This window comes from Prionailurus viverrinus, chromosome D2 (assembly GCF_022837055.1).
Source record: "Prionailurus viverrinus isolate Anna chromosome D2, UM_Priviv_1.0, whole genome shotgun sequence".
In the NCBI taxonomy this organism is placed as follows: Eukaryota; Metazoa; Chordata; class Mammalia; order Carnivora; family Felidae; genus Prionailurus; species Prionailurus viverrinus.
Genome location: NC_062571.1, coordinates 3,836,532 through 3,849,456, shown reverse-complemented (window position 1 = coordinate 3,849,456; position 12,925 = coordinate 3,836,532). Strand labels below are relative to the sequence as shown.

The 12,925-nt window shown below is 42.1% G+C and overlaps 1 long non-coding RNA gene across 1 annotated transcript in view; it reads left to right on the top strand.

Annotated features, from left to right (window-relative positions):
- The first annotated feature begins 1,477 nt into the window (after positions 1-1,477).
- Positions 1,478-12,925, top strand: part of LOC125147970 (uncharacterized) — a 65,481-nt gene continuing 54,033 nt past the window's right edge. The window contains exons 1-2 of the long non-coding RNA XR_007145363.1: positions 1,478-1,757; positions 3,920-4,037. This is a non-coding gene — a long non-coding RNA (uncharacterized LOC125147970). The remainder of the gene's footprint in view (positions 1,758-3,919; positions 4,038-12,925) is intronic.

Sequence of the window (12,925 nt, the reverse complement as noted above, 5' to 3'; positions counted from 1 at the left end):
GACTACCTTCAGCACAGCAAGAACAGCTTTATAGCCCGTACTCTGTGTTAAAGACTGAGTTCAAAACCAAAAGAGCCAATGAGACAAAGGGATTCAGATGTCTAAACACAGCCATATTCCTATTTTACCCGATAAAAGAGAGTCTCAGATCAGATTTTTGTAGAACTAGGCGTTTCTCACCATTAAAAGTAGTGCTCTCTGGAATATAATTTTTTAAATGAGTAATCTTGTATGATCAGTTCATAAAATCAGCCAGAGCTAGGAAAATGTATTATCAAACCAATCATAGCGTTTGACTTTTTAAAGTCTGTTCCTTTAAACATGAAATCCTGAAGATGTTCTAATTGAAAATGAGTAGGACACACAAGTGATGTCCCTCATTTTCACAAGGGAGTTCACTTCTAGGAAACCGAAGGTGAAATTTTATAACTCAGAGATGTTTCATGATCGTATCTGGAACAGAAAGAATCTCTTATCTCTTTCGTAAATAAAAGTCACAGCATTGAAATGACTAAATTACTCACTGACAAAAGGGTACTGGCCGTTTCTCTTTTCCTTTTGCCCATTTAAGAAAGAAAATAGGAATCTGCATTGAAATGTTTTTAAGATATTACATTGCTTTAAAAAAAAAGATACATTTTTGAGATGTATGTGTAAAGGGTGATGTGGAAACCTGATGTGTCTTATTACGGTCCACAGCTGATAAGTCTAAGAAACCACTAGCGGGAGTCATCGGGGCTCACTCCTGAGCTCACCTATGGATTATCACCTATGGATCATTGTATGCTTGCAGACAGCCTGTTTCAGAGGCAGGGGAACCATAAACGTGTGAAACGTTCCCCTCCCTTGCTGGCATCTCATTGTTGAAGGTGCCACACGTAATTAATGGAGATATTAAGCCGACTGGCATCCTGCCTGCTGCTGACCTGACAGGAGGCTTCTGGGAGGCAGTCAGAAGGGCATCCCATCGCCTGCCAGCCAGCCTCCTTCTCCTACAGTCGAGCTGAATGCCTAAGCTTAGTTTAATACAGCACACTTCTCTTTTGTGTTTCCTCCATTAAGACTTTGTGCATATTAGCCCGTAACAAAGGGAGGTCTCTTACTTTTCCCGTATTTAGATGGGGAAAGTACAGCACTGAAAGGTCAAATATCGGAAAGGTCAACTGCTGGAAAAACCGTAATTCAAACTCTGGCCCCAGAGTCTGTGTGTAAAACACCACTCTATGCCAGTAAGACTTTTATGTGGTCATAAATTTCAGTAGAGAAAGTTCATGTTGGATTAGTCATTGACTTTGGGAGGTTTTGGGCTAACAAAACTCTGTGAGGATATGTGGGAAAATCCAGAGCTTTCCTCTTAGTTTGTATGTATTCAGATCAAATGAAGGAAACAAAGTGAAAGCCATCAGATGAATAAAACTATGGCAGAATGAACTCAATCCTTTTTTCTCTTTCTTTTTCCTAAACCAGGTTCTCCCATGTAGATAACATCATCTATGATCCATAAGGACTGAACCTATTTCCTGAGTGTCGGTTTCTGACTTGGACAGAGCAGAGCTGTGAATTGAATCAACACCCAGAAGAATTGGGAGCAATGTTAATGGAGAAAATGTCTCTGTCCAGCAGTGTCCAGAATGGAAGCAGTGGTCAAGGATTCATTGAGCAACGTCAACACGGCCCTGATGATGACACTTTAAAGCCTTTCTAGCTCTGAGAATAACTTCCCTTTAATTACTTTTCCAGTCCTGAAAGGCACAAAGGTATTGTCACTTTGAATACAATTACATGAATTTATTTTCAGTATTTCTGTTAAGACGTATTTGAATGCCTTTTCACTTTGTCTTTTAAATGCCTTTGCCTTTTAAATGCCTTTGCCTACTGGGGACAGTATCATTGTGTTATTTGAATAAGTTTTGTTTTTAGCTGTTTGACACCACCAAGATACAACAGCACACACACTCCCACACACAAGTGTGTTCACACACACACACACACACACACACACCCTCCCCTTGTTCAAGCCTTTAATTTTCCACGTAAGCTTATTCACAGCTTTTATATGTGTTAAAAGTAATGGCTTTTGAAAACACTCACCACGAGCAGTATCTTTTTCTGTAATTAGTTTTCTTTTTTTATTGCTATAGTTTATCCATCCATAACTCTTCTATTTTAGGTCAAGTAAACTAGCAATTAAGTTCAGAACTAGGTGGTTTATGTTACAATAAAAAATTTTCTTCTTCTGAATTTGCACTGACGATTTCATTTTCTTAGCTTTCTCACTGTGGGGTGGATTGCCCTAATTAACCTGTGAACCACTAGGGCAAGGCAGGGACTGTGTCTCTCTCTGTAGTCCATCATGGCTAGAAACAACTGTCCTCTCCCGATCCTTTCTGAACACATACGAGGCAATGGAAAAATGTTTCTGACAGATTTCGTGGGAATTTCGAATGACCACACTAGGTGAGTTCTAACATCAGAATATCAAATGATCATATAATAGCTAAATAATTCTGAAATGCCACCACAGGATGGGACCAATGTGTAACCAGGTCCTAGCTTACTTCAAAGACATGGACATCCATGATTGGTACCACCGCTTTCTAGGCTCTGAATATACCAACCTGCGACTCCCCCCTTCCCTTCACGTGCATACAGATCGTAAACAATGGTGTGCCCAGTCATGGTCCTATGGGCCCACCACCACTTCCACACGATAGATCCTATTAAAGCCATGTGAGAGAGAAGGAGGTTTGTCCAATGATAAAACCATAGACAGTTGTAGCCCATAGGTTTTAGAATTAGACTGCTTGGCTCTAACTTGTGATCGTAACATTTGTAGGTCTCTGATTGCAAAACAGGGATAACAAAGTTATCTAATTAATAATAAGTGATGATTAAAATAGATACTACATCTGAGAAGCCTCAGTGCAGTGTCAGATAAGAAGTGTGAACTCAGTAGACATTGTGCATGGATTTATATTTTTCCCTTCTAAATAATAGAATTAGATAATATGTGTTCCAATATGGTTTTTGTTGCTTATATTTTTAATACATTTATATTAATACTCTTTACTTGAATGACACAATCATAAATGGTATTGGAAAATTTCTGCTTTAGACAGTCTTATACCTTTCAAAGGTTGTACCTACATGATAATGGGCTGTTTTATTTAAATATAAATATAAATATAAATATAAATATAAATATAAATATAAATATAAATATGAATATATCTGTAATTAAAAAATTTTTAAAAAGTAGGTAGGCTATTTGGAACTGGATTAAAGAAAAATGTGATTTACCAAAATCTATCTAGGTTTTCTGGGTGTCTGATTAACAGTTTATAATTCCTAATATAATTAGGGCCCTATTTTGAGAGCTGTCACTAGCTATGTGGTCTTGGGTGAACTGTTTACTCAGTTAACTTTTCATTAGTAATATGATATCATTTTCCTTGATGTGCACTGGCTTAAATGAACTGGTAAGGACCTGGAAGTTTCTATTATCAAGTCAGAATAAAGAACTCAAAAAATTCCAGGTTAGAAGGCATCTTACTTTATCTAGTCCAAAGAAAGAAAAGCAGAATGCCTGTAGAGCCCTGAAGGTAATTAAGGGGAAGAAAGTAGAACAGCAGCTCAGATAAGATGAGAAATGGCAATTAGTAGTTAGTGTTGGGAATGTAGGGAATTAACCACTTCTGCCTGTGGTTAAATGGAGACAAGAAAATTTGTCTAAAGGGGCCAGTAACTCCTGCCTCTTATTTATTGTTGCCACAAATAACAGAGTCTAATTTTGCTAAATTTCCTGATGCACAAGTGCCAAGAGACATTCTAAGATATGCAAGAAATTAAGATTTCCATGCCAAATCCTCTAAATTTTGTATGGAAACAAATTTGTTTCTTTTTGAATAATATCTTACAGCCAAACAAAGAAATCGCAGGACTGCATTTAGTCCTCAAACCACCCAATTGCCACCTGCTTGAATACAGTCTCCCATTTGATGCTTGGATTCTGGCATAGCATCCCTGGGAAGTGATGGGTAAGTTTATGCCCGTACAACCTTGGGGATGATTTGCTCATTACCATCTTTGTCAACTATTCTCATGTCTGGGCAGTTTGGGTAGAAAGTTATTTTATTACATCATTTCTTCTAAACACTAGTGTCAATAACTCATCTGTATTTATTTTGTTTCTTTCTCTTAAACCTTTATACGCTTATATTTTTCTCTATTAAAGAATATGATCATATTTCTGTCCCCACAGTAATGCCTAAATTTTTCTGTTTTCAATGATTTCACACAAATGTAGAGTTTATTCCTCTTTCTGATTGAAATTGCTGAATTGACAGACTGTCTTCTTAAAAGTGTTCTAACAGCTGAATACTGTAGTCTAGGTATGCTATGTCATTATCACAGTGCTGTAGCACATGAAACCCTCTTTGCTTCTGGAATGACTTTGCTATGGAAATTAATTCTTGCAACTATTATATTCACACTATCGTCCTCTTCATTTTCTGAGCTTTCTTTCGGTCATAGTTTTGGATGATAACCTGCAAAATTATTTTCACCAAATAATTTTGTAGTTTTCCTTTAAAAATCGAAGTTATTTCAGCTAGGACTACAGTGCCAAAGTTCTGTTGGTTGGTTGGTTGGTTGGTTAGTTCATTACGAGTTTGGCATAGCTCCCATTATCTTCAGAAGTAGCATGGCGTTGGTGAGATCCCAAATATGGGATGAGGAGTAATCTCAAATAGCATGTCAAAGTCATGTTTTCACCTGCTCTAAACCAATGCCAGCTTATGTTTGAGGACAGGGCTTGGTGATCAACTTGATGACAGCCAATTACATAATTGTCCAGACTCCATACTAGTCCTTTCTCAATGGGTTTTTATTTTATTCTAATTATTTTTTAAAGGTTCTTATTTTTTTAAATATTTATTTATTTTTGAGAGAGAGAGACAGAACATGACCAGGGGAGGGGCAGAGAGAGAGGGAGACACAGAATCCGAGGCAGGCTCTAGGCTCCGAGCTGTCGGCACAGAGCGCAATGTGGGGCTTGAACCCACGAACCGTGAGATCATGACCTGAGCCGAAGTCAGGCGCTTAACCGACTGAGCCACCCAGGCGTCCCTTATTCTAATTATTTTATTTTTCTTCCTTATGCTCTCTATATTCTTCCTCTGCAGGAAACAATCTATGAGTCTCTAAGAGCAGTTCGAGGCTCTATTTTCTATAGGTCACTCTAAGTCACTGTGTAAGAGGCTATCAGCCTGCCAAGGACACAAGGATTCTTGTTAACTGTAAGGTGGTGAGGTAATGTTGCCCTGAGTGAGTCATATAATGTGGCACGTTGAGCCCATACCGATACATCATCTACATCTTCCCTACATTTCTGTACTGAGGGCCCGGTGAGGTCATCCAGGGGCGGTTTTAGCCACAACTCCAAGAGCTATTTATTGCTATGGAACTTCAGAAGTTTTCCTCTTCTGTCTCTGTGGGAAATACATGCTATGCTGACTGGTCTTGTGAGTAAATTTTAATAGTTTTACATAAATCCTGTTATGATGGGGGGGGGGGGCAGTGAGACAGAAACATGGATTTGAGGCCCCCTCCCCAGTTGCTTACTTGCTGAGTTTGTAAAAGAATAAGGAGGAGTGATGAACTTTCCCACGCAGTCCCCAAAAGGAACACGTTCGTGGTGGGAGTACTCTTTTTTAGTGGAAGGAACACCAAACATGAGTGGATCAGTACCTTAACTCCCTGTTTATTCCTCCTTTAGTAAATTTCCATTTGAGGGTGGATTGGTCAGTTAAGTGTCCGACTCTTGATTTCGGCTCAGGTCATGACTTCATGGTTCCAGGGTTTGAGCCGGGACGTGGCTCTCTGCTGACAGTGTGGGGCCTGCTTGGGATTCTCTCTCTCTGCTCTCTCTCAGCCCCTCCCCCATGCTTGCTTGCTTTCTCTCTCTCTCTCTCTCTCTCTCTCTCTCTCTCTCTCTCTCAAAATAAGTACATAAACATTTAGAAACCTTTCCATTTGAATTGGTCCAAACCCAGTTCCTCAGGACCTCCATTTTTTTCCTAGTCACTCAGCATCCAACTAACCCATCTCATTGCTTCCTCCCCATCTTTTCTGCTCCTTTCCCTACTAAACATTTTGGGAGAAAGCTGCATGTGTGTGCTAACCTGCTGAGGGAAAGCGGGAGATCCTGGCCACAGGGCACACACTTGGAGAGGTCGAATGAATTCTGGGGATCGGATGGGCAGCCTGGTGACAGGAGTTAGTAATACTGCATCCTTGAGAGTTGCTGCGAGAGACTTAAGCGTTTTCACCGTACATAAAACAAGACTGGTCAATGTATGTAAGGTAGTTTTGTGTATTTACCTGTGAATGTCTCGCATTCCCCACAAGTGCCACTCCAGTACTTACCATTCTTCTCAAATTCCCAAACCATTAACTCTTTTTCTAAAGCTCACCTCATTTCTCTTATTCTTGTTTTGATTCATTCTGAGCCACAATTCTCTATTCTCTTGAGTAGAATAAAAGATGCTTTAAACTCTGGGGCGATTCTTTCTTTTGCTTACAACCCCCACTATTACAGTGGAGGCTGATTTGTTTGGCCACAGCGCGCCCCCACAAGGCCATGGGTGCACGTCCTCAAGTCCCCAAGAGCACGGGTGAAGGGCCCCAGGTGCTCCCCCACGAGGCCGCAGGTGCACACTCTCAAATCCGCAAGTACAGTCACAAATCTGCATGTGCCCCCGTCCCCGCTCCTCCCTGCAAATCCGCAGGTGCTGCTCCCCCCACGGTGGCAGGTGCACAGTCAGGAATCTGCAAATTCCCACCCCTCACCCCCGGCCCCCCACAAGGCCGCAGGTGTCTGTAGCGCTGTCAGGCTTTGGGCTCACCACCCCATGGCTGTCCAGTGTGGACCCAGCTCCGGGCCTCTGTGTCTGTCTTGTTGCCAGTCGTGGGTGTCTGTCCCTGAGCCCAGCCCATGGACTTGTGCTTCTGTTGGACTTGCATCCCCGGCCGCGGCCTGCAGGTTCAGGGGAAGCAGAGTCGGTCCAGTGAGCACCTATGAAATGGGTGCCTGTTGAATAGCTCAAGGTGGCGGTGTCCTTACTTAAAAGACGGGAGGAAACATAAGGTGCCAAGTTTTCGTTAGTTTTCTGTTGCTCTGTAGTGACTTTTCCCAGCAAGAGCCCCCCCGCGTTTTTTTTAACGTGAAATTTATTGTCAAATTAGTTTCCATACAACGCCCAGTGCTCATCCCAAAAGGTGCCCTCCTCAATGCCCATCACCCACTTTCCCCTCCCTCCCACCCCCCATCAACCCTCAGTTTATTCTCAGTTTTTAAGAGTGCAAGAGCCCTTTAAAATTGCACTGACTAATCATCACACAGTCTCTGTGTTCAGAAGGGGCTGGGGCTGGGGCATCTAGTCGGGGACCCACTGGTGAAAATCAGGGCGTCTACTAGGACCTAGGGCTTCCGTTTCAGCCGAGGTTGGCAGGCCTCCTCCAGGATCACTGCTGTCATCTGGAACTTAGTCCTCTGCTGTTCTCCACCAGATCCCTGCCCTCCGCCCCCCCTGCTGACAACAGGCACCTGCATGAGTTCCTGGATGACACCACAGTCCCCTACAACAGGGCACTTGCTCTTTCCGGGCCACATAGAGTCTCCCATGCTTCGAATGTCTTTTACTCTTAATGGCTCACCTACTTGGACCAGGCCCACCCAGCATGATCTCAGATCCTTTCCGATAAACTCAGAGCCAACTGATTGGGAATATTCTATATTTCCACAGAATCCCACGTGCTGTATAAAGTCATGTAATCCCGGGAGCAGTGTTCTGTCATATCCACAAGCCTGGCTCACACCCGGGGAGGGGATTATTCAGAGCACGGCCAGCAGGGGCTGGGGATCATGGGGGCCATCCTAACGTTCTGCCTACCACAGACCTCTGATTCGTAAAATCACTGTGAGGGTTACACCGTGAAGCATACAAAGTAGTTGATATTGCGTCTGACTCAGAGTAGATGTTCAAATAGATTGTAACTCTTAGGATTTTGTCATCAGTTCATCATCACCATTGGTGATCCTTCCTCTATCAACTGGGGGAGAATAGATCCCAACCCAGTTTTTCCAAACTCAGAAACCTTATTCCAGCTTTATTGCTACATCCTGGGTCCTAATAATCAAAAGACAATAAGCAGATTACCGATTGATGGACTCTATAGTTTAGGTCTTGGTGGCATTGGACCCGTGTTCCTAAAAACAATAAACCTATATATGCCTTCAAAATTTGAGTAAGGCCAAATTTCTATTATATCTTATAATAAAATACTGGACTGCTAAGACAACTTTATGGCATTAACCACCACTTGAGCAACTGAAGTGGAAATCTGGAAGAGAGATTAAAAACTGCCTAAAAGTGAGGAATTTTAAGTGAGGAGGAGTAAGGCCCGCTGGAATTTGGAAGAAGCAGGAAGAAGCAGATAAGACTTTGATGTGCTAGTGATTACTCTGAGTGCTTCCTCTGTCTCTGCAGTTTAACGTCCCCCTTGAATTGATTTTGTGCAAAAATTAAGGCAACTCTAAATGATTCGTGTTCCTCCCGTTTACTTGGAGAACTGAATGGAAAGTTTCTGGGGTTCTGAGCTAAAAAACTATGTTTTCTCTCATTTACACCAGGCAGGTGTAGGTCAGAACTGAACCATTTGTTTGGCCCCTTTTAGGGCCATCTGATGCGTTTTATTGATAAACTGTTACTTTCAAAACAACCACTGTTACTCTTGTGCTCTTTGCAGTGAGTGTTGAGCTATGTGGAGGGGCCTCCAGTGGCCTCATCAGTCACACTGCATCCTTGACAGTCTTCAGAGGGAAATGGCCAAAGAGAAAGCAAGTATCTGTCACACGGTGTTTCACCGCATGCACCCAGGAACTCACACTTTTCATAGCCAGCGACACTACGTGACATGCTGAGCTTAAACTAATGAATTCCCATTCCAAACAGCATTGACGTATTGTTTCCGTTGTATTAAACTCTGAGCAGGTGGTGTTTTCTAATCCCTTACATTACGTTCCTCTGCTGTCGGGAGCGAGAGGGATCCAAGACCCGAGACAGGAACTGTGGCTGGCCTGGCTAAACGATGATGAATAGAACAGGGTCCTGCTGCTCTGATAGGGGGAGCATTGGGTTTGGAAACCATGGCAACGGGAGTGTGTGAGGTGGGGCTGGCCTGCGTCCTCTGTCATGAAGAACTAATTCAACATCATCTAGCAATCTTCCGGCATGGTTCTCGTTGCCGTTGAGAAATGATGAATTCAGGCACAAGATCAGTACTAGAAGTGGCAAGAAATTGCCTCCGGTTAACAGAGCAAAGTCTTTCTGCAGCCATCTGGAACTGGATTTCTGAAACTGAGCTAAATGTGTGTCTTCCAGGCTTTCTAAGGATCACATCTTAATCATTATCAGAACCCTTATCTCCTCGATAGTATGTCCTTTAACTGTCTGTCTCCTAGACTACATCTTAGAAGGCCATCACACCTTGTATCTCAAGTACCTTGTCCCATACTTGCTAGCTGTAGGCAGTCACCAGTGTGTGTTTTTAAAGTCATCTATTCAAACCCAAACACTTCCCTCTCATGTTCCACTGAGGGGTTTCAAAGCCACCAAATCCAAGCGCTGACACATGATTAGTTATATCAGCAATGTTTAATGTCTGACTTCATGATGAGCAGGTCAATAATTTGTAACATTTTCTGTAACAGCTCTGATTTTATGTACATGAAATTAATAAGGTAGAGCTGACCACCTTTTGTTGTGATAGCTTTCCCCGTTCTCTGGGGCTGGACTGATAGATATGAATAATCTAGCCTCTTTAGCCTCCAGTGCTCTTATAAATACCTGAGGGACAAGCTTCACAGTTTTAGGGTTACACTGGAGATTGGGTGCACCTCTGTTTACAACTGGGATGAGACATCAGGGGAGTTGGGTTTGACCTGGGAAGCCATTCAGGATGCACCAAGAGGGTGATTTTTATCATAGCACTTTCCTGTAATAAAATTAATATTTACCAGCACCCCATGGAAGTACCAGTCACAATAAAAACAGTTAACCAGGACCATGTTTTATTCATGGTAATTTCTGACCTGGTGTCCCCTTATTTTTAAGGTGGAAATTAATGGATGACAGCAAAAAGTTGACTTGGTGGAGAGCAAAGTATTTCTTATGGGATAAGACGGGGCACAAGCCACCATAGGGTTAAGACAGGTGCACTCTCTGTGGCTTTTCTCCTTACCTGCAAAACCAAACATATAATCTTGTGAACTTCAAGTTCAGTGACTTATGTGCATGGTTACCAGAAGAAGACATTTAGGGATGTTATAGGAGAAGACTGAGGTTTCTAAAATCCATCGTAATATGTAAAAACCGGATATAATTCTCTATATGCGATGCTAAGTTCTTTTAGAGGAGGACTCCGTTAGTCACCCATCTGCACTCTCTGTGTTTTTAATGTCGGGAAAAGGCTCTTCGGTTGAATGGGAGGTAATGATAGAAAGAATTTTCTTTCAATAACATGAAAATTTCTTTTGAGAACATAATTAGAAGAAAAGAGGATTAATACATATTAATACATGTATCCCATTCTGCATAAATAGATGCAGTTCAGAGGCTGACAGAGCCTGAATAATTTTCTGGAATCAGGAAATTCTTTCTTGAGAACTGAATTCTGCGTAAGGGGGTCCCAAGGGCAGAGGCACACGCTGGGGGAAGGAGAGGGGAATCAAGAAGAAAGGCATTCTGAAAAGCAGGGCTTCCTGATGAATGGAGGTCATTGAGATACCTGCTGGCTGGAGCTGAAGGGCCACTCACGGGAATGAGGTGAAAAGAGATGAATGAACTGTAGCCACTGAGGAAGGCTGCACAGAGCCAGGTGCCACTCCTAGGAAAGTGATGGTCTTGCGCGGACAAGTGAAATACAAAAGGACCTTCTTCAACATGATAATGACTGCTAACCTTTATTGAATGTTTATGGACCAAGAAATATGTATTAACTCCTTTCCTAAGAGGCAGGTGTTATTATTAATTCCATTCTACAGAAGAAAAATGTATCAACACAGAGCAATTTCATAACTTGCCCCAAAGACAGAGATAATAGGTAACGGTGGGGATTCTGATCCCAAACCCCTGCACCGAGGCCCCATCATGCTTGCAGAGCAGCTGGAGATCCTTATTCCAGTAGTTGGCATAATATTGAGAGGAAGGGGTCAGATCTCATGATGAAATCAGCTTAAAGCTCAAGGCAATCCACCCTCCCCTTCCCCCCGCCCCGCCCTCTGAAGGAAGCAGTCTTTTGGGGGAGAAGAAAATCTTCTTCTTTACCCAGAATCTCCTCCCCTAAATGGCTGCTCCTCTTTGTCGTGGTAGAAAAATACTCGTTTATTCCCCAAGAGCTGCTAGAATGAAAATAAAGTGTGGTTCAAGTCAGTGCAAACAAACAAACAAAAAAATCAGGGTGCAAGTCTACCTAGAAATTCTTCTCGACACAATGGCATGGATTCCTCTCCAGACATAGATATATGGAACCAGAAACTGGAGGTGATCACGAAATATCACCAAGAAAGTGTAATCTCTAGGGGGAAACGTGAATGTCTCATAAAGAAAAGAGAAGTCCAGTGGGGAAAAGTTCTGAAAGGAGAGACTTTTGGTTCTTTATGCCTTAAAATGCAAACTAAAAAACAATCAGGGGTCTGCCAGTCATTTCTGCTTTTGGGGAGAAAATGAGATTATTTAATTCCCTTCTCTGCCATGAAAAACATTTTATTTCAAAGGGGATAAGCACATAATTTGCCTGGGACATTCAGCCATGAATTTCTCCCTTTGAATACCAACAACAATGAAACTTTGAAGTGCTGTGCTCTCATTTTTATGTTTAGAATTCTGCTTTCCACTTTGATCTTAACAACTTTCCAAATGAACTACTCCACTTGCTCTGGTCCCTTTTTATGATGTAGTTCCTTGACAAAGGTTCTGTCTTCCTCTGCTTGCCAAAACTTGGAACTTGGAAGCAATCAAGAGATCCTTCAGTGGGTGGATGGATGAATAAACAGGTGCATCCAGACAGTGGCGTTCTAATCAGCCCCAAAAGGAAATGAGCTATAAACTGATGAAAAGATATGGAGGAAACAAATTCACATTGCTAAGGAAAGAAGCTGATTTGAAAGACTACAGATAGTCAGATTCTGACTGTATGACATCCTGGAAAAGGCGAAACTGTGCAGATGGTAAAAGATCAGGAGTCACCAGGAATTAAGGGGGAGGGAGAGATGAACAGGCAAAGCACAGAGGATTCTGAGAGCGTGGAAGCCCCCCTGCATGACAGTTGATGAATACATGTCAGTATACACGATCCTGTATAATGTGTAATATATAATGTTCCCTACGCCCAAGCCCATAGGATGTACAACATCAAAACGAACTTGGATACACATGATGGACTTTGGCTGATTAGGACGTGTCCATGTAGGTCCATCAACTGGAACAACGTGACCTCTCATGTGGGGTGCTGATAATGGGGAGCAGGAAGCATCCAGGAAGTGTCTGTACCTTGTCTTCAGATTTGACGTGAGCCTTAAGCTGCTCTAAAAAATGAAATATGAATAAAAAAATTCCAAACGCTCTGGTTTTCATTAAGAGTAGAAACCAAACTAGAGCGATTGACAATGTGCGAAATGTTCCCATGGAGATAAACTGCAAACTTGAAAGATGCTACTTTTAAAAATATTAAATAATAAAGTCCCAGAAGTGCTAGCCTCAGAAACAGCAAACACAAAATTTGAAATCAACCCACTAATAGTAGCGAGGGGTCATATATGTAGAAAGTTTGACATTAAGCAAATGTTAACGTGCTAAAAATTATG